We start from the raw sequence: 21,561 nt of genomic DNA on the forward strand, positions 1-21,561 counted from the left end.
TATCTAGTCAACGACATGGGCCAAACTTCTGTCTTTTATTTAGTCAACGACATGGGCCAAACATCTGTCTTTTATCTAGTCAACGACATGGGCCAAACTTCTGTCTTTTATCTAGTCAATGACATGGGCCAAACATCTGTCTTTTATCTAGTCAAGGACATGGGCCAAACTTCTGTCTTTTATCTAGTCAACGACATGGGCCAAACTTCTCAGTATTTTATCTAGTCAATGACATGGGCCAAACATCTGTCTTTTATCTAGTCAACGACATGGGCCAAACATCTGTCTTTTATCTAGTCAACGACATGGGCCAAACATCTGTCTTTTATCTAGTCAAGGACATGGGCCAAACTTCTCAGTATTTTATCTAGTCAACGACATGGGCCAAACTTCTGTCTTTTATCTAGTCAACGACATGGGCCAAACATCTGTCTTTTATTTAGTCAACGACATGGGCCAAACTTCTGTCTTTTATCTAGTCAACGACTTGGGCCAAAATTCTGTCTTTTATCTAGTCAATGACATGGGCCAAACTTCTGTCTTTTATCTAGTCAACGACTTGGGCCAAACTTCTCAGTATTTTATCTAGTCAACGACACGGGCCAAACTTCTGTCTTTTATCTAGTCAATGACATGGGCCAAACTTCTCAGTATTTTATCTAGTCAACGACATGGGCCAAACTTCCCAGTATTTTATCTAGTCAATGACATGGGCCAAACTTCTCAGTATTTTATCTAGTCAATGACATGGGCCAAACTTCTGTCTTTTATCTAGTCAACGACGTGGGCCAAACATCTGACTTTTATCTAGTCAATGACATGGGCCAAACTTCTGTCTTTTATCAAGTCAACGACATGGGCCAAACATCTGTCTTTTATCTAGTCAATGACATGGGCCAAACATCTGTCTTTTATCTAGTCAATGACATGGGCCAAACTTCTGTCTTTTATCTAGTCAACGACATGAGCCAAACTTCTCAGTATTTTATCTAGTCAATGACATGGGCCAAACTTCTGTCTTTTATCAAGTCAACGACATGGGCCAAACATCTGACTTTTATCTAGTCAATGACATGGGCCAAACTTCTGTCTTTTATCAAGTCAACGACATGGGCCAAACATCTGTCTTTTATCTAGTCAATGACATGGGCCAAACATCTGTCTTTTATCTAGTCAATGACATGGGCCAAACATCTGTCTTTTATCTAGTCAACGACATGAGCCAAACTTCTGTCTTTTATCTAGTCAACGACATGAGCCAAACTTCTCAGTATTTTATCTAGTCAATGACATGGGCCAAACTTCTCAGTATTTTATCTAGTCAACGACATGGGCCAAACATCTGTCTTTTATCTAGTCAATGATGACATGGGCCAAACATCTGTCTTTTATCAAGTCAACGACATGGGCCAAACTTCTCAGTATTTTATCTAGTCAACGACATGGGCCAAACATCTGTCTTTTATCTAGTCAATGATGACATGGGCCAAACATCTGTCTTTTATCAAGTCAATGACATGAGCCAAACTTCTGTCTTTAATCTAGTCAATGACATGGGCCAAACTTCTCAGTATTTTATTTAGTCAACGACATGGGCCAAACTTCTGTCTTTTATCTAGTCAATGACATGGGCCAAACATCTGTCTTTTATCTAGTCAAGGACATGGGCCAAACTTCTGTCTTTTATCTAGTCAACGACATGGGCCAAACTTCTCAGTATTTTATCTAGTCAATGACATGGGCCAAACATCTGTCTTTTATCTAGTCAACGACATGGGCCAAACATCTGTCTTTTATCTAGTCAACGACATGGGCCAAACATCTGTCTTTTATCTAGTCAATGACATGGGCCAAACTTCTCAGTATTTTATCTAGTCAACGACATGGGCCAAACATCTGTCTTTAATCTAGTCAATGACATGGGCCAAACTTCTCAGTATTTTATCTAGTCAATGACATGGGCCAAACTTCTGTCTTTTATCTAGTCAACGACATGGGCCAAACATCTGTCTTTTATCTAGTCAACGACATGGGCCAAACTTCTCAGTATTTTATCTAGTCAACGACATGGGCCAAACATCTGTCTTTTATCTAGTCAACGACATGGGCCAAACATCTGTCTTTTATCTAGTCAACGACATGGCCAAACATCTGTCTTTAATCTAGTCAATGACATGGGCCAAACTTCTCAGTATTTTATCTAGTCAACGACATGGGCCAAACTTCTCAGTATTTTATCTAGTCAATGACATGGGCCAAACTTCTCAGTATTTTATCTAGTCAATGACATGGGCCAAACTTCTGTCTTTTATCTAGTCAACGACATGGGCCAAACATCTGTCTTTTATCTAGTCAACGACATGGGCCAAACTTCTCAGTATTTTATCTAGTCAACGACATGGGCCAAACTTCTCAGTATTTTATCTAGTCAACGACATGGGCCAAACTTCTCAGTATTTTATCTAGTCAATGACATGGGCCAAACTTCTGTCTTTTATCTAGTCAACGACATGGGCCAAACATCTGTCTTTTATCTAGTCAACGACATGGGCCAAACTTCTCAGTATTTTATCTAGTCAACGACATGGGCCAAACTTGTCAGTATTTTATCTAGTCAATGACATGGCCAAACTTCTCAGTATTTTATCTAGTCAACGACATGGGCCAAACTTCTGTCTTTTATCTAGTCAACGACATGGGCCAAACATCTGTCTTTTATCTAGTCAACGACATGGGCCAAACTTCTGTTTTTTATCTAGTCAATGACATGGGCCAAACATCTGTCTTTTATCTAGTCAACGACATGGGCCAAACTTCTGTCTTTTATTTAGTCAACGACATGGGCCAAACATCTGTCTTTTATCTAGTCAACGACATGGGCCAAACTTCTGTCTTTTATCTAGTCAATGACATGGGCCAAACATCTGTCTTTTATCTAGTCAAGGACATGGGCCAAACATCTGTCTTTTATCTAGTCAACGACATGGGCCAAACTTCTCAGTATTTTATCTAGTCAATGACATGGGCCAAACATCTGTCTTTTATCTAGTCAACGACATGGGCCAAACATCTGTCTTTTATCTAGTCAACGACATGGGCCAAACATCTGTCTTTTATCTAGTCAAGGACATGGGCCAAACTTCTCAGTATTTTATCTAGTCAACGACATGGGCCAAACTTCTGTCTTTTATCTAGTCAACGACATGGGCCAAACATCTGTCTTTTATTTAGTCAACGACATGGGCCAAACTTCTGTCTTTTATCTAGTCAACGACTTGGGCCAAACTTCTGTCTTTTATCTAGTCAATGACATGGGCCAAACTTCTGTCTTTTATCTAGTCAACGACTTGGGCCAAACTTCTCAGTATTTTATCTAGTCAACGACACGGGCCAAACTTCTGTCTTTTATCTAGTCAATGACATGGGCCAAACTTCTCAGTATTTTATCTAGTCAACGACATGGGCCAAACTTCCCAGTATTTTATCTAGTCAATGACATGGGCCAAACTTCTCAGTATTTTATCTAGTCAATGACATGGGCCAAACTTCTGTCTTTTATCTAGTCAACGACGTGGGCCAAACATCTGACTTTTATCTAGTCAATGACATGGGCCAAACTTCTGTCTTTTATCAAGTCAACGACATGGGCCAAACATCTGTCTTTTATCTAGTCAATGACATGGGCCAAACATCTGTCTTTTATCTAGTCAATGACATGGGCCAAACTTCTGTCTTTTATCTAGTCAACGACATGAGCCAAACTTCTCAGTATTTTATCTAGTCAATGACATGGGCCAAACTTCTGTCTTTTATCAAGTCAACGACATGGGCCAAACATCTGACTTTTATCTAGTCAATGACATGGGCCAAACTTCTGTCTTTTATCAAGTCAACGACATGGGCCAAACATCTGTCTTTTATCTAGTCAATGACATGGGCCAGACATCTGTCTTTTATCTAGTCAATGACATGGGCCAAACATCTGTCTTTTATCTAGTCAACGACATGGGCCAAACATCTGTCTTTTATCTAGTCAACGACATGGGCCAAACTTCTCAGTATTTTATCTAGTCAACGACATGGGCCAAACATCTGTCTTTTATCTAGTCAACGACATGGGCCAAACATCTGTCTTTTATCTAGTCAACGACATGGCCAAACATCTGTCTTTAATCTAGTCAATGACATGGGCCAAACTTCTCAGTATTTTATCTAGTCAACGACATGGGCCAAACTTCTCAGTATTTTATCTAGTCAATGACATGGGCCAAACTTCTCAGTATTTTATCTAGTCAATGACATGGGCCAAACTTCTGTCTTTTATCTAGTCAACGACATGGGCCAAACATCTGTCTTTTATCTAGTCAACGACATGGGCCAAACTTCTCAGTATTTTATCTAGTCAACGACATGGGCCAAATTTGTCAGTATTTTATCTAGTCAATGACATGGCCAAACTTCTCAGTATTTTATCTAGTCAACGACATGGGCCAAACTTCTGTCTTTTATCTAGTCAACGACATGGGCCAAACATCTGTCTTTTATCTAGTCAACGACATGGGCCAAACTTCTGTCTTTTATCTAGTCAATGACATGGGCCAAACATCTGTCTTTTATCTAGTCAACGACATGGGCCAAACTTCTGTCTTTTATTTAGTCAACGACATGGGCCAAACATCTGTCTTTTATCTAGTCAACGACATGGGCCAAACTTCTGTCTTTTATCTAGTCAATGACATGGGCCAAACATCTGTCTTTTATCTAGTCAAGGACATGGGCCAAACTTCTGTCTTTTATCTAGTCAACGACATGGGCCAAACTTCTCAGTATTTTATCTAGTCAATGACATGGGCCAAACATCTGTCTTTTATCTAGTCAACGACATGGGCCAAACATCTGTCTTTTATCTAGTCAACGACATGGGCCAAACATCTGTCTTTTATCTAGTCAAGGACATGGGCCAAACTTCTCAGTATTTTATCTAGTCAACGACATGGGCCAAACTTCTGTCTTTTATCTAGTCAACGACATGGGCCAAACATCTGTCTTTTATTTAGTCAACGACATGGGCCAAACTTCTGTCTTTTATCTAGTCAACGACTTGGGCCAAAATTCTGTCTTTTATCTAGTCAATGACATGGGCCAAACTTCTGTCTTTTATCTAGTCAACGACTTGGGCCAAACTTCTCAGTATTTTATCTAGTCAACGACACGGGCCAAACTTCTGTCTTTTATCTAGTCAATGACATGGGCCAAACTTCTCAGTATTTTATCTAGTCAACGACATGGGCCAAACTTCCCAGTATTTTATCTAGTCAATGACATGGGCCAAACTTCTCAGTATTTTATCTAGTCAATGACATGGGCCAAACTTCTGTCTTTTATCTAGTCAACGACGTGGGCCAAACATCTGACTTTTATCTAGTCAATGACATGGGCCAAACTTCTGTCTTTTATCAAGTCAACGACATGGGCCAAACATCTGTCTTTTATCTAGTCAATGACATGGGCCAAACATCTGTCTTTTATCTAGTCAATGACATGGGCCAAACTTCTGTCTTTTATCTAGTCAACGACATGAGCCAAACTTCTCAGTATTTTATCTAGTCAATGACATGGGCCAAACTTCTGTCTTTTATCAAGTCAACGACATGGGCCAAACATCTGACTTTTATCTAGTCAATGACATGGGCCAAACTTCTGTCTTTTATCAAGTCAACGACATGGGCCAAACATCTGTCTTTTATCTAGTCAATGACATGGGCCAAACATCTGTCTTTTATCTAGTCAATGACATGGGCCAAACATCTGTCTTTTATCTAGTCAACGACATGAGCCAAACTTCTGTCTTTTATCTAGTCAACGACATGAGCCAAACTTCTCAGTATTTTATCTAGTCAATGACATGGGCCAAACTTCTCAGTATTTTATCTAGTCAACGACATGGGCCAAACATCTGTCTTTTATCTAGTCAATGATGACATGGGCCAAACATCTGTCTTTTATCAAGTCAACGACATGGGCCAAACTTCTCAGTATTTTATCTAGTCAACGACATGGGCCAAACATCTGTCTTTTATCTAGTCAATGATGACATGGGCCAAACATCTGTCTTTTATCAAGTCAATGACATGAGCCAAACTTCTGTCTTTAATCTAGTCAATGACATGGGCCAAACTTCTCAGTATTTTATTTAGTCAACGACATGAGCCAAACTTCTGTCTTTTATTTAGTCAACGACATGGGCCAAACTTCTGTATTTTATCTAGTCAATGACATGGGCCAAACATCTGTCTTTTATCTAGTCAACGACATGGGCCAAACTTCCCAGTATTTTATCTAGTCAATGACATGGGCCAAACTTCCCAGTATTTTATCTAGTCAATGACATGGGCCAAACTTCTCAGTATTTTATCTAGTCAATGACATGGGCCAAACATCTGTCTTTTATCTAGTCAACGACATGGGCCAAACATCTGTCTTTTATCTAGTCAATGACATGGGCCAAACTTCTCAGTATTTTATCTAGTCAATGACATGGGCCAAACATCTGTCTTTTATCTAGTCAACGACATGGGCCAAACTTCTCAGTATTTTATCTAGTCAACGACATGGGCCAAACTTCTGTCTTTTATCTAGTCAATGACATGGGCCAAACATCTGTCTTTTATCTAGTCAACGACATGGGCCAAACTTCTGTCTTTTATCTAGTCAACGACATGGGCCAAACATCTGTCTTTTATCTAGTCAACGACATGGGCCAAACTTCTCAGTATTTTATCTAGTCAATGACATGGGCCAAACTTCTGTCTTTTATCAAGTCAACGACATGGGCCAAACATCTGTCTTTTATCTAGTCAACGACATGGGCCAAACATCTGTCTTTTATCTAGTCAACGACATGGGCCAAACTTCTGTCTTTTATCTAGTCAACGACATGAGCCAAACTTCTGTCTTTTATCTAGTCAACGACATGAGCCAAACTTCTCAGTATTTTATCTAGTCAATGATGACATGGGCCAAACTTCTCAGTATTTTATCTAGTCAACGACATGGGCCAAACTTCTGTCTTTTATCTAGTCAACGACATGAGCCAAACTTCTCAGTATTTTATCTAGTCAACGACATGAGCCAAACTTCTCAGTATTTTATCTAGTCAACGACATGGGCCAAACTTGTCAGTATTTTATCTAGTCAACGACATGGGCCAAACTTCTGTCTTTTATCTAGTCAACGACATGAGCCAAACTTCTGTCTTTTATCTAGTCAACGACATGAGCCAAACTTCTCAGTATTTTATCTAGTCAATGACATGGGCCAAACTTCTCAGTATTTTATCTAGTCAACGACATGGGCCAAACATCTGTCTTTTATCTAGTCAATGATGACATGGGCCAAACATCTGTCTTTTATCAAGTCAACGACATGGGCCAAACTTCTCAGTATTTTATCTAGTCAATGACATGGGCCAAACATCTGTCTTTTATCTAGTCAACGACATGGGCCAAACATCTGTCTTTTATCTAGTCAATGATGACATGGGCCAAACATCTGTCTTTTATCTAGTCAACGACATGGGCCAAACTTCTCAGTATTTTATCTAGTCAACGACATGGGCCAAACTTCTGTCTTTTATCAAGTCAACGACATGAGCCAAACTTCTGTCTTTTATCTAGTCAACGACATGAGCCAAACTTCTGTCTTTTATCTAGTCAACGACATGAGCCAAACTTCTCAGTATTTTATCTAGTCAATGATGACATGGGCCAAACTTCTCAGTATTTTATCTAGTCAACGACATGTGCCAAACTTCTGTCTTTTATCTAGTCAACGACATGAGCCAAACTTCTCAGTATTTTATCTAGTCAACGACATGGGCCAAACTTCTCAGTATTTTATCTAGTCAATGACATGGGCCAAACTTCTCAGTATTTTATCTAGTCAACGACATGGGCCAAACTTGTCAGTATTTTATCTAGTCAACGACATGGGCCAAACTTCTGTCTTTTATCTAGTCAACGACATGGGCCAAACATCTGTCTTTTATCTAGTCAACGACATGAGCCAAACTTCTGTCTTTTATCTAGTCAACGACATGAGCCAAACTTCTGTCTTTTATCTAGTCAACGACATGAGCCAAACTTCTCAGTATTTTATCTAGTCAATGACATGGGCCAAACTTCTCAGTATTTTATCTAGTCAACGACATGGGCCAAACTTCTGTCTTTTATCTAGTCAATGACATGGGCCAAACTTCTCAGTATTTTATCTAGTCAACGACATGGGCCAAACTTCTGTCTTTTATCTAGTCAACGACATGAGCCAAACTTCTGTCTTTTATCTAGTCAATGACATGAGCCAAACTTCTCAGTATTTTATCTAGTCAACGACATGGGCCAAACATCTGTCTTTAATCAAGTCAATGACATGGGCCAAACATCTGTCTTTAATCTAGTCAACGACATGAGCCAAACTTCTGTCTTTTATCTAGTCAATGACATGAGCCAAACTTCTCAGTATTTTATTTAGTCAACGACATGAGCCAAACTTCTGTCTTTTATTTAGTCAACGACATGGGCCAAACTTCTGTATTTTATCTAGTCAATGACATGGGCCAAACATCTGTCTTTTATCTAGTCAACGACATGGGCCAAACTTCCCAGTATTTTATCTAGTCAATGACATGGGCCAAACTTCCCAGTATTTTATCTAGTCAATGACATGGGCCAAACTTCTCAGTATTTTATCTAGTCAATGACATGGGCCAAACATCTGTCTTTTATCTAGTCAACGACATGGGCCAAACATCTGTCTTTTATCTAGTCAATGACATGGGCCAAACTTCTCAGTATTTTATCTAGTCAATGACATGGGCCAAACATCTGTCTTTTATCTAGTCAACGACATGGGCCAAACTTCTCAGTATTTTATCTAGTCAACGACATGGGCCAAACTTCTGTCTTTTATCTAGTCAATGACATGGGCCAAACATCTGTCTTTTATCTAGTCAAGGACATGGGCCAAACTTCTGTCTTTTATCTAGTCAACGACATGGGCCAAACTTCTCAGTATTTTATCTAGTCAATGACATGGGCCAAACATCTGTCTTTTATCTAGTCAACGACATGGGCCAAACATCTGTCTTTTATCTAGTCAACGACATGGGCCAAACATCTGTCTTTTATCTAGTCAAGGACATGGGCCAAACTTCTCAGTATTTTATCTAGTCAACGACATGGGCCAAACTTCTGTCTTTTATCTAGTCAACGACATGGGCCAAACATCTGTCTTTTATTTAGTCAACGACATGGGCCAAACTTCTGTCTTTTATCTAGTCAACGACTTGGGCCAAAATTCTGTCTTTTATCTAGTCAATGACATGGGCCAAACTTCTGTCTTTTATCTAGTCAACGACTTGGGCCAAACTTCTCAGTATTTTATCTAGTCAACGACACGGGCCAAACTTCTGTCTTTTATCTAGTCAATGACATGGGCCAAACTTCTCAGTATTTTATCTAGTCAACGACATGGGCCAAACTTCCCAGTATTTTATCTAGTCAATGACATGGGCCAAACTTCTCAGTATTTTATCTAGTCAATGACATGGGCCAAACTTCTGTCTTTTATCTAGTCAACGACGTGGGCCAAACATCTGACTTTTATCTAGTCAATGACATGGGCCAAACTTCTGTCTTTTATCAAGTCAACGACATGGGCCAAACATCTGTCTTTTATCTAGTCAATGACATGGGCCAAACATCTGTCTTTTATCTAGTCAATGACATGGGCCAAACTTCTGTCTTTTATCTAGTCAACGACATGAGCCAAACTTCTCAGTATTTTATCTAGTCAATGACATGGGCCAAACTTCTGTCTTTTATCAAGTCAACGACATGGGCCAAACATCTGACTTTTATCTAGTCAATGACATGGGCCAAACTTCTGTCTTTTATCAAGTCAACGACATGGGCCAAACATCTGTCTTTTATCTAGTCAATGACATGGGCCAAACATCTGTCTTTTATCTAGTCAATGACATGGGCCAAACATCTGTCTTTTATCTAGTCAACGACATGAGCCAAACTTCTGTCTTTTATCTAGTCAACGACATGAGCCAAACTTCTCAGTATTTTATCTAGTCAATGACATGGGCCAAACTTCTCAGTATTTTATCTAGTCAACGACATGGGCCAAACATCTGTCTTTTATCTAGTCAATGATGACATGGGCCAAACATCTGTCTTTTATCAAGTCAACGACATGGGCCAAACTTCTCAGTATTTTATCTAGTCAACGACATGGGCCAAACATCTGTCTTTTATCTAGTCAATGATGACATGGGCCAAACATCTGTCTTTTATCAAGTCAATGACATGAGCCAAACTTCTGTCTTTAATCTAGTCAATGACATGGGCCAAACTTCTCAGTATTTTATTTAGTCAACGACATGAGCCAAACTTCTGTCTTTTATTTAGTCAACGACATGGGCCAAACTTCTGTATTTTATCTAGTCAATGACATGGGCCAAACATCTGTCTTTTATCTAGTCAACGACATGGGCCAAACTTCCCAGTATTTTATCTAGTCAATGACATGGGCCAAACTTCCCAGTATTTTATCTAGTCAATGACATGGGCCAAACTTCTCAGTATTTTATCTAGTCAATGACATGGGCCAAACATCTGTCTTTTATCTAGTCAACGACATGGGCCAAACATCTGTCTTTTATCTAGTCAATGACATGGGCCAAACTTCTCAGTATTTTATCTAGTCAATGACATGGGCCAAACATCTGTCTTTTATCTAGTCAACGACATGGGCCAAACTTCTCAGTATTTTATCTAGTCAACGACATGGGCCAAACTTCTGTCTTTTATCTAGTCAATGACATGGGCCAAACATCTGTCTTTTATCTAGTCAACGACATGGGCCAAACTTCTGTCTTTTATCTAGTCAACGACATGGGCCAAACATCTGTCTTTTATCTAGTCAACGACATGGGCCAAACTTCTCAGTATTTTATCTAGTCAATGACATGGGCCAAACTTCTGTCTTTTATCAAGTCAACGACATGGGCCAAACATCTGTCTTTTATCTAGTCAACGACATGGGCCAAACATCTGTCTTTTATCTAGTCAACGACATGGGCCAAACTTCTGTCTTTTATCTAGTCAACGACATGAGCCAAACTTCTGTCTTTTATCTAGTCAACGACATGAGCCAAACTTCTCAGTATTTTATCTAGTCAATGATGACATGGGCCAAACTTCTCAGTATTTTATCTAGTCAACGACATGGGCCAAACTTCTGTCTTTTATCTAGTCAACGACATGAGCCAAACTTCTCAGTATTTTATCTAGTCAACGACATGAGCCAAACTTCTCAGTATTTTATCTAGTCAACGACATGGGCCAAACTTGTCAGTATTTTATCTAGTCAACGACATGGGCCAAACTTCTGTCTTTTATCTAGTCAACGACATGAGCCAAACTTCTGTCTTTTATCTAGTCAACGACATGAGCCAAACTTCTCAGTATTTTATCTAGTCAATGACATGGGCCAAACTTCTCAGTATTTTATCTAGTCAACGACATGGGCCAAACATCTGTCTTTTATCTAGTCAATGATGACATGGGCCAAACATCTGTCTTTTATCAAGTCAACGACATGGGCCAAACTTCTCAGTATTTTATCTAGTCAATGACATGGGCCAAACATCTGTCTTTTATCTAGTCAACGACATGGGCCAAACATCTGTCTTTTATCTAGTCAATGATGACATGGGCCAAACATCTGTCTTTTATCTAGTCAACGACATGGGCCAAACTTCTCAGTATTTTATCTAGTCAACGACATGGGCCAAACTTCTGTCTTTTATCAAGTCAACGACATGAGCCAAACTTCTGTCTTTTATCTAGTCAACGACATGAGCCAAACTTCTGTCTTTTATCTAGTCAACGACATGAGCCAAACTTCTCAGTATTTTATCTAGTCAATGATGACATGGGCCAAACTTCTCAGTATTTTATCTAGTCAACGACATGGGCCAAACTTCTGTCTTTTATCTAGTCAACGACATGAGCCAAACTTCTCAGTATTTTATCTAGTCAACGACATGGGCCAAACTTCTCAGTATTTTATCTAGTCAATGACATGGGCCAAACTTCTCAGTATTTTATCTAGTCAACGACATGGGCCAAACTTCTCAGTATTTTATCTAGTCAACGACATGGGCCAAACTTCTGTCTTTTATCTAGTCAACGACATGGGCCAAACATCTGTCTTTTATCTAGTCAACGACATGAGCCAAACTTCTGTCTTTTATCTAGTCAACGACATGAGCCAAACTTCTGTCTTTTATCTAGTCAACGACATGAGCCAAACTTCTCAGTATTTTATCTAGTCAATGACATGGGCCAAACTTCTCAGTATTTTATCTAGTCAACGACATGGGCCAAACATCTGTCTTTTATCTAGTCAATGATGACATGGGCCAAACATCTGTCTTTTATCAAGTCAACGACATGTGCCAAACTTCTGTCTTTTATCTAGTCAATGACATGGGCCAAACTTCTCAGTATTTTATCTAGTCAACGACATGGGCCAAACTTCTGTCTTTTATCTAGTCAACGACATGAGCCAAACTTCTGTCTTTTATCTAGTCAATGACATGAGCCAAACTTCTCAGTATTTTATCTAGTCAACGACATGGGCCAAACATCTGTCTTTAATCAAGTCAATGACATGGGCCAAACATCTGTCTTTTATCAAGTCAACGACATGTGCCAAACTTCTGTCTTTTATCTAGTCAATGACATGGGCCAAACTTCTCAGTATTTTATCTAGTCAACGACATGGGCCAAACTTCTGTCTTTTATCTAGTCAACGACATGAGCCAAACTTCTGTCTTTTATCTAGTCAATGACATGAGCCAAACTTCTCAGTATTTTATTTAGTCAACGACATGAGCCAAACTTCTGTCTTTTATTTAGTCAACGACATGGGCCAAACTTCTGTATTTTATCTAGTCAATGACATGGGCCAAACATCTGTCTTTTATCTAGTCAACGACATGGGCCAAACTTCCCAGTATTTTATCTAGTCAATGACATGGGCCAAACTTCTCAGTATTTTATCTAGTCAATGACATGGGCCAAACATCTGTCTTTTATCTAGTCAACGACATGGGCCAAACATCTGTCTTTTATCTAGTCAATGACATGGGCCAAACTTCCCAGTATTTTATCTAGTCAATGACATGGGCCAAACTTCTCAGTATTTTATCTAGTCAATGACATGGGCCAAACATCTGTCTTTTATCTAGTCAACGACATGGGCCAAACATCTGTCTTTTATCTAGTCAATGACATGGGCCAAACTTCTCAGTATTTTATCTAGTCAATGACATGGGCCAAACATCTGTCTTTTATCTAGTCAACGACATGGGCCAAACTTCTCAGTATTTTATCTAGTCAACGACATGGGCCAAACTTCTGTCTTTTATCTAGTCAATGACATGGGCCAAACATCTGTCTTTTATCTAGTCAACGACATGGGCCAAACTTCTGTCTTTTATCTAGTCAACGACATGGGCCAAACATCTGTCTTTTATCTAGTCAACGACATGGGCCAAACTTCTCAGTATTTTATCTAGTCAATGACATGGGCCAAACTTCTGTCTTTTATCAAGTCAACGACATGGGCCAAACATCTGTCTTTTATCTAGTCAACGACATGGGCCAAACATCTGTCTTTTATCTAGTCAACGACATGGGCCAAACTTCTGTCTTTTATCTAGTCAACGACATGAGCCAAACTTCTGTCTTTTATCTAGTCAACGACATGAGCCAAACTTCTCAGTATTTTATCTAGTCAATGATGACATGGGCCAAACTTCTCAGTATTTTATCTAGTCAACGACATGGGCCAAACTTCTGTCTTTTATCTAGTCAACGACATGAGCCAAACTTCTCAGTATTTTATCTAGTCAACGACATGGGCCAAACTTCTCAGTATTTTATCTAGTCAACGACATGGGCCAAACTTGTCAGTATTTTATCTAGTCAACGACATGGGCCAAACTTCTGTCTTTTATCTAGTCAACGACATGAGCCATACTTCTGTCTTTTATCTAGTCAACGACATGAGCCAAACTTCTCAGTATTTTATCTAGTCAATGACATGGGCCAAACTTCTCAGTATTTTATCTAGTCAACGACATGGGCCAAACATCTGTCTTTTATCTAGTCAATGATGACATGGGCCAAACATCTGTCTTTTATCAAGTCAACGACATGGGCCAAACTTCTCAGTATTTTATCTAGTCAATGACATGGGCCAAACATCTGTCTTTTATCTAGTCAACGACATGGGCCAAACATCTGTCTTTTATCTAGTCAATGATGACATGGGCCAAACATCTGTCTTTTATCTAGTCAACGACATGGGCCAAACTTCTCAGTATTTTATCTAGTCAACGACATGGGCCAAACTTCTGTCTTTTATCAAGTCAACGACATGAGCCAAACTTCTGTCTTTTATCTAGTCAACGACATGAGCCAAACTTCTGTCTTTTATCTAGTCAACGACATGAGCCAAACTTCTCAGTATTTTATCTAGTCAATGATGACATGGGCCAAACTTCTCAGTATTTTATCTAGTCAACGACATGGGCCAAACTTCTGTCTTTTATCTAGTCAACGACATGAGCCAAACTTCTCAGTATTTTATCTAGTCAACGACATGGGCCAAACTTCTCAGTATTTTATCTAGTCAATGACATGGGCCAAACTTCTCAGTATTTTATCTAGTCAACGACATGGGCCAAACTTCTCAGTATTTTATCTAGTCAACGACATGGGCCAAACTTCTGTCTTTTATCTAGTCAACGACATGGGCCAAACATCTGTCTTTTATCTAGTCAACGACATGAGCCAAACTTCTGTCTTTTATCTAGTCAACGACATGAGCCAAACTTCTGTCTTTTATCTAGTCAACGACATGAGCCAAACTTCTCAGTATTTTATCTAGTCAATGACATGGGCCAAACTTCTCAGTATTTTATCTAGTCAACGACATGGGCCAAACATCTGTCTTTTATCTAGTCAATGATGACATGGGCCAAACATCTGTCTTTTATCAAGTCAACGACATGTGCCAAACTTCTGTCTTTTATCTAGTCAATGACATGGGCCAAACTTCTCAGTATTTTATCTAGTCAACGACATGGGCCAAACTTCTGTCTTTTATCTAGTCAACGACATGAGCCAAACTTCTGTCTTTTATCTAGTCAATGACATGAGCCAAACTTCTCAGTATTTTATCTAGTCAACGACATGGGCCAAACATCTGTCTTTAATCAAGTCAATGACATGGGCCAAACATCTGTCTTTTATCAAGTCAACGACATGTGCCAAACTTCTGTCTTTTATCTAGTCAATGACATGGGCCAAACTTCTCAGTATTTTATCTAGTCAACGACATGGGCCAAACTTCTGTCTTTTATCTAGTCAACGACATGAGCCAAACTTCTGTCTTTTATCTAGTCAATGACATGAGCCAAACTTCTCAGTATTTTATTTAGTCAACGACATGAGCCAAACTTCTGTCTTTTATTTAGTCAACGACATGGGCCAAACTTCTGTATTTTATCTAGTCAATGACATGGGCCAAACATCTGTCTTTTATCTAGTCAACGACATGGGCCAAACTTCCCAGTATTTTATCTAGTCAATGACATGGGCCAAACTTCTCAGTATTTTATCTAGTCAATGACATGGGCCAAACATCTGTCTTTTATCTAGTCAACGACATGGGCCAAACATCTGTCTTTTATCTAGTCAATGACATGGGCCAAACTTCCCAGTATTTTATCTAGTCAATGACATGGGCCAAACTTCTCAGTATTTTATCTAGTCAATGACATGGGCCAAACATCTGTCTTTTATCTAGTCAACGACATGGGCCAAACATCTGTCTTTTATCTAGTCAATGACATGGGCCAAACTTCTCAGTATTTTATCTAGTCAATGACATGGGCCAAACATCTGTCTTTTATCTAGTCAACGACATGGGCCAAACTTCTCAGTATTTTATCTAGTCAACGACATGGGCCAAACTTCTGTCTTTTATCTAGTCAATGACATGGGCCAAACATCTGTCTTTTATCTAGTCAACGACATGGGCCAAACTTCTGTCTTTTATCTAGTCAACGACATGGGCCAAACATCTGTCTTTTATCTAGTCAACGACATGGGCCAAACTTCTCAGTATTTTATCTAGTCAATGACATGGGCCAAACTTCTGTCTTTTATCAAGTCAACGACATGGGCCAAACATCTGTCTTTTATCTAGTCAACGACATGGGCCAAACATCTGTCTTTTATCTAGTCAACGACATGGGCCAAACTTCTGTCTTTTATCTAGTCAACGACATGAGCCAAACTTCTGTCTTTTATCTAGTCAACGACATGAGCCAAACTTCTCAGTATTTTATCTAGTCAATGATGACATGGGCCAAACTTCTCAGTATTTTATCTAGTCAACGACATGGGCCAAACTTCTGTCTTTTATCTAGTCAACGACATGAGCCAAACTTCTCAGTATTTTATCTAGTCAACGACATGGGCCAAACTTCTCAGTATTTTATCTAGTCAACGACATGGGCCAAACTTGTCAGTATTTTATCTAGTCAACGACATGGGCCAAACTTCTGTCTTTTATCTAGTCAACGACATGAGCCATACTTCTGTCTTTTATCTAGTCAACGACATGAGCCAAACTTCTCAGTATTTTATCTAGTCAATGACATGGGCCAAACTTCTCAGTATTTTATCTAGTCAACGACATGGGCCAAACATCTGTCTTTTATCTAGTCAATGATGACATGGGCCAAACATCTGTCTTTTATCAAGTCAACGACATGGGCCAAACTTCTCAGTATTTTATCTAGTCAATGACATGGGCCAAACATCTGTCTTTTATCTAGTCAACGACATGGGCCAAACATCTGTCTTTTATCTAGTCAATGATGACATGGGCCAAACATCTGTCTTTTATCTAGTCAACGACATGGGCCAAACTTCTCAGTATTTTATCTAGTCAACGACATGGGCCAAACTTCTGTCTTTTATCAAGTCAACGACATGAGCCAAACTTCTGTCTTTTATCTAGTCAACGACATGAGCCAAACTTCTGTCTTTTATCTAGTCAACGACATGAGCCAAACTTCTCAGTATTTTATCTAGTCAATGATGACATGGGCCAAACTTCTCAGTATTTTATCTAGTCAACGACATGGGCCAAACTTCTGTCTTTTATCTAGTCAACGACATGAGCCAAACTTCTCAGTATTTTATCTAGTCAACGACATGGGCCAAACTTCTCAGTATTTTATCTAGTCAATGACATGGGCCAAACTTCTCAGTATTTTATCTAGTCAACGACATGGGCCAAACTTGTCAGTATTTTATCTAGTCAACGACATGGGCCAAACTTCTGTCTTTTATCTAGTCAACGACATGGGCCAAACATCTGTCTTTTATCTAGTCAACGACATGAGCCAAACTTCTGTCTTTTATCTAGTCAATGACATGGCCAAACTTCTGTCTTTTATCTAGTCAAGGACATGGGCCAAACTTCTCAATATTTTATCTAGTCAATGACATGGGCCAAACTTCTCAGTATTTGATCTAGTCAATGACATGGGCCAAACATCTGTCTTTTATCTAGTCAATGACATGGGCCAAACATCTGTCTTTTATCTAGTCAATGACATGGGCCAAACATCTGTCTTTTATCTAGTCAATGACATGGGCCAAACATCTGTCTTTTATCTAGTCAACGACATGGGCCAAACTTCTCAGTATTTTATCTAGTCAACGACATGGGCCAAACATCTGTCTTTTATCTAGTCAACGACATGGGCCAAACTTCTCAGTATTTTATCTAGTCAACGACATGGGCCAAACATCTGTCTTTTATCTAGTCAACGACATGGGCCAAACTTCTGTCTTTTATCTAGTCAATGACATGGGCCAATCTTCTCAGTATTTTATCTAGTCAATGACATGGGCCAAACTTCTGTCTTTTATCTAGTCAACGACATGGGCCAAACTTCTCAGTATTTTATCTAGTCAACGACATGGGCCAAACTTCTGTCTTTTATCTAGTCAACGACATGGGCCAAACATCTGTCTTTTATCTAGTCAACGACATGGGCCAAACTTCTGTCTTTTATCTAGTCAATGACATGGGCCAAACTTCTCAGTATTTTATTTAGTCAACGACATGGGCCAAACTTCTCAGTATTTTATCTAGTCAATGACATGGGCCAAACTTCTCAGTATTTTATCTAGTCAACGACATGGGCCAAACATCTGTCTTTAATCTAGTCAATGACATGGGCCAAACATCTGTCTTTTATCTAGTCAACGACATGGCCAAACATCTGTCTTTTATCTAGTCAATGACATGGGCCAAACTTCTGTCTTTTATCTAGTCAACGACATGGGCCATACTTCTCAATATTTTATCTAGTCAAGGACATGGGCCAAACTTCTGTCTTTTATCTAGTCAACGACATGCACCAAACTTCTGTCTTTTATCTAGTCAACGACATGGGCCAAACTTCTCAGTATTTTACCTAGTCAACGACATGGGCCAAACTTCTGTCTTTTATCTATTTAATGACACTTGCTGATGATATTGTCACTTCTGTCCTTTCTAGCGTGGCCATCTAGAAACTACTGGGCAGTGCTGTGTGTGGTAGGGTGGCAGGGATGGGCGGAGTGCGTGGTGATGGAGCATGGCCTGGGGATGTGGCGAGGAATGCACTTCCTGGATCCGCATGAATGAACTGAGAGGGACCCGGGACATTGTACACAGAGAGGGGGGGGGGGGAGAGATACATGGTCAGTGGTAAGCTGATATGTTACACTCTCCCTCTCTCTCTGATCTGCTTCTTTCCATCCATTGATGATGCTTTGTTTGTTTGTTTGTTTTTTAGTTTGTTTGTGAGTGCGTGCGTGTGTGATTCTGCCAGTGTGGCTGATCAGAAAGGGTCAAGTGTGTGTAAAGAGATCGGTTATTTCCAGTGAAACCCAGAAGAGTATGGCTGAGAGGGACACAAGTCTTATTGACCAGAACAAGGTCAATGGAAGCACAGTCACACCATACAGACAGATCCTTTTCTGTTCACACAGACCTACACTAGTCCAGGTTCCAGTGACCAAAGCAAAAAAACAGCAGATTTTTAGATACAGTAGGTTAGCAAATCTACAACACTTTAAGAATCCTGAAAGCTAGCAAGCATCCAAACACAACGTGATCCTACAGTAGGCAAAAAAAGGTTTATATAGAACACGTACCTGGGCCCGTACCTGGGCTCAAACCAGGGACACTCTGCACACATCAACAACTGACACCCTCAAAGCATCGTTACCCATCGCTCCACAAAAGTCACGGCTCTTGCAGAGCAAGGGGAACAACTACTTCAAGGTCTCAGAGCAATTGAAACGATATTAGCGCGCACCCTGCTAACTAGCTAGCCATTTCACACCGGTTACATAAACATAGTGAAGAATGACAAAGAAGGGGTGAAAAGATGTGTAAGTGGATGAGGGTGAGTTGGGAGGACAGTGTGTGTGTGTGTAGGATGTGTGAGTTGGGAGGACAGTGTGTGTGTGAGGGTGAGAGTGAGTTGGGAGGACAGTAGGTGTATGTAGGATGTGTGAGTGTGAGTGTGTGAGTGTGAGTTGGGAGAACAGTGGGTGTGTGTAGGATGTGTGAGTTGGGAGGACAGTGTGTGTGCGTAGGATGTGTGTGTGTGTAGGATGTGTGAGTTGGGACGACAGGCCCCAGAATCTTAATTTCTATGGTTTCCTCTTTTCATCCATAGTTGAGAGACACAAGTTGCTTTTGCACTAAATGAAATTCAAACCAGAGATCCATAAACAACCCTTAGTTTACAGCACCTCACTCTCTGGTCCTCTTTCAGCACCAACTACCATGTCATTCTTTCAGAGCATCGGCCAAACAGATACTAGTTCTCAGCTTCAACATGTCCAGATCTGGAGAGTCTGATCTGAGGAACCGTCCAACCAGAGAGAGGGAAGCCAGCTCCAATTAGCCATTTCCTGGTCTATGGAGACATGGAGGTCATGGAACATCAAAGGTCCCTGCCATCCCTTTTCCCACAACCTTCCCAATCCCAGAGATTTCCACATTTAGGAACTTTGGAGGGGTCAGTACAGCCAGAGTGCAATGGCTGAGCCTCGCCCTGGGTGAACCTCCTTCTTGATCACGGTATCTCCCTTGCCAGGTAAGTAGGATCCTACTGCTGTAGTGATTGTTATCCATAGAGGGTGTGTTGGTGTAAAAGCTATTGAAAAAAATGAACGACGTAAAGCCACGCCTTCAGGCACCTTTCAGAAGGTGAACTCTCTATCAGTGACAGACACACATTCTACCTTCCTTAAACTTTCAGCAGACTTCATTCTAACCTGAATAGCTGACTGACTGGCCATACATACATTTCCAGCCAATTGATGAGAGTTCCCATAGTAGCAATATCAGCCAGGAAAAGTGTTCAGTCTCTTGTGAGTGTGGTCAATGGTGGGTGAAGATGGTTCCACTATAACACCAACTGATTACCGAGTCCCATCTGAATAACTTACTATGTACCTGGGTGAGTCCTAGCCACCTGATTAAAAACATGGATCTCAGGCCTCGCTCATTCATCCTGCTTTCCATGACATGCTTCCGCTTTCACGTCTCTTCCCGGCTCTCTGTCTCACTGAAATTCAACGCACTCTCAGAGAGGGACCAGGTAAGGGAAGCTATGGCCATATATGGGCACAGGGACACACAGTGCCAGATGGGTGTGTGGAGAACCGTTGAAACCTATCGTACCTGAGTACACAAACACACCTTTAAGAAGGCCCCTCCCATCCAACACACACACATCAAACCAAATGCAGCGAGCAGCCCTTGTGACCTCTAAGTTATCCAGTTAAACTCTTTGCCTGAACTCAACAATAGACTGACTATTGTTGTCTAAACAAAACCAAGTCAGGTCATGCCAAAAGGAACAATAGAGAGTGAAAAAGAGAGTTCTACATGGAACCCAAAAGGGTTCTACCGGAACCCAAAAAGGTTCAAACTGGAATCAAAAAGGGTTCTTCCTGGAACCAAAAAGGGTTCTCCTATGGGGACACCAGAAGAAGCCCTTTGCAATGCTTTTTTAAAGAGTGTAGTGAGAAGAGCCTCACATAGTGACATCATCAAAGATAACGCCAACACACTCACTGCACGGTGAACTGATGACCAATATCAAATGATTAAATCCTACCTGTACCAGCAAAACACTTTGTCATGGCAAAATGTCCATCTGTGAGACTTTGCCAAGTAGGACAGGGGTAAGAGTATGTAGGTATAGAGATCAGACAGAGAGCAGATTCCAACATTATCTCCCCCTGAGAATCTAATCTCAACCATCAAGATACCGGCGACACGCATCACACCGACAATATCAGAACTATCACACACACGATAAGCACACCT

The 21,561-nt window shown here is 40.3% G+C and overlaps 1 long non-coding RNA gene and 1 other non-coding gene across 2 annotated transcripts in view; both read right to left on the bottom strand.

The window, feature by feature from the left end:
• The window catches only part of LOC123730512 (uncharacterized), a 67,554-nt gene that overhangs the window by 9,369 nt on the left and 36,624 nt on the right, over positions 1 to 21,561 (bottom strand). The window lies entirely within an intron of this gene.
• LOC123730687 (U1 spliceosomal RNA) lies at positions 20,169 to 20,328 on the bottom strand. The gene has a single exon (XR_006762122.1). It is a non-coding gene; the product is annotated as a U1 spliceosomal RNA (small nuclear RNA).

This window comes from Salmo salar, chromosome 25, assembly GCF_965601325.2.
Source record: "Salmo salar chromosome 25, fSalSal1, whole genome shotgun sequence".
Classification (NCBI taxonomy): Eukaryota; Metazoa; Chordata; class Actinopteri; order Salmoniformes; family Salmonidae; genus Salmo; species Salmo salar.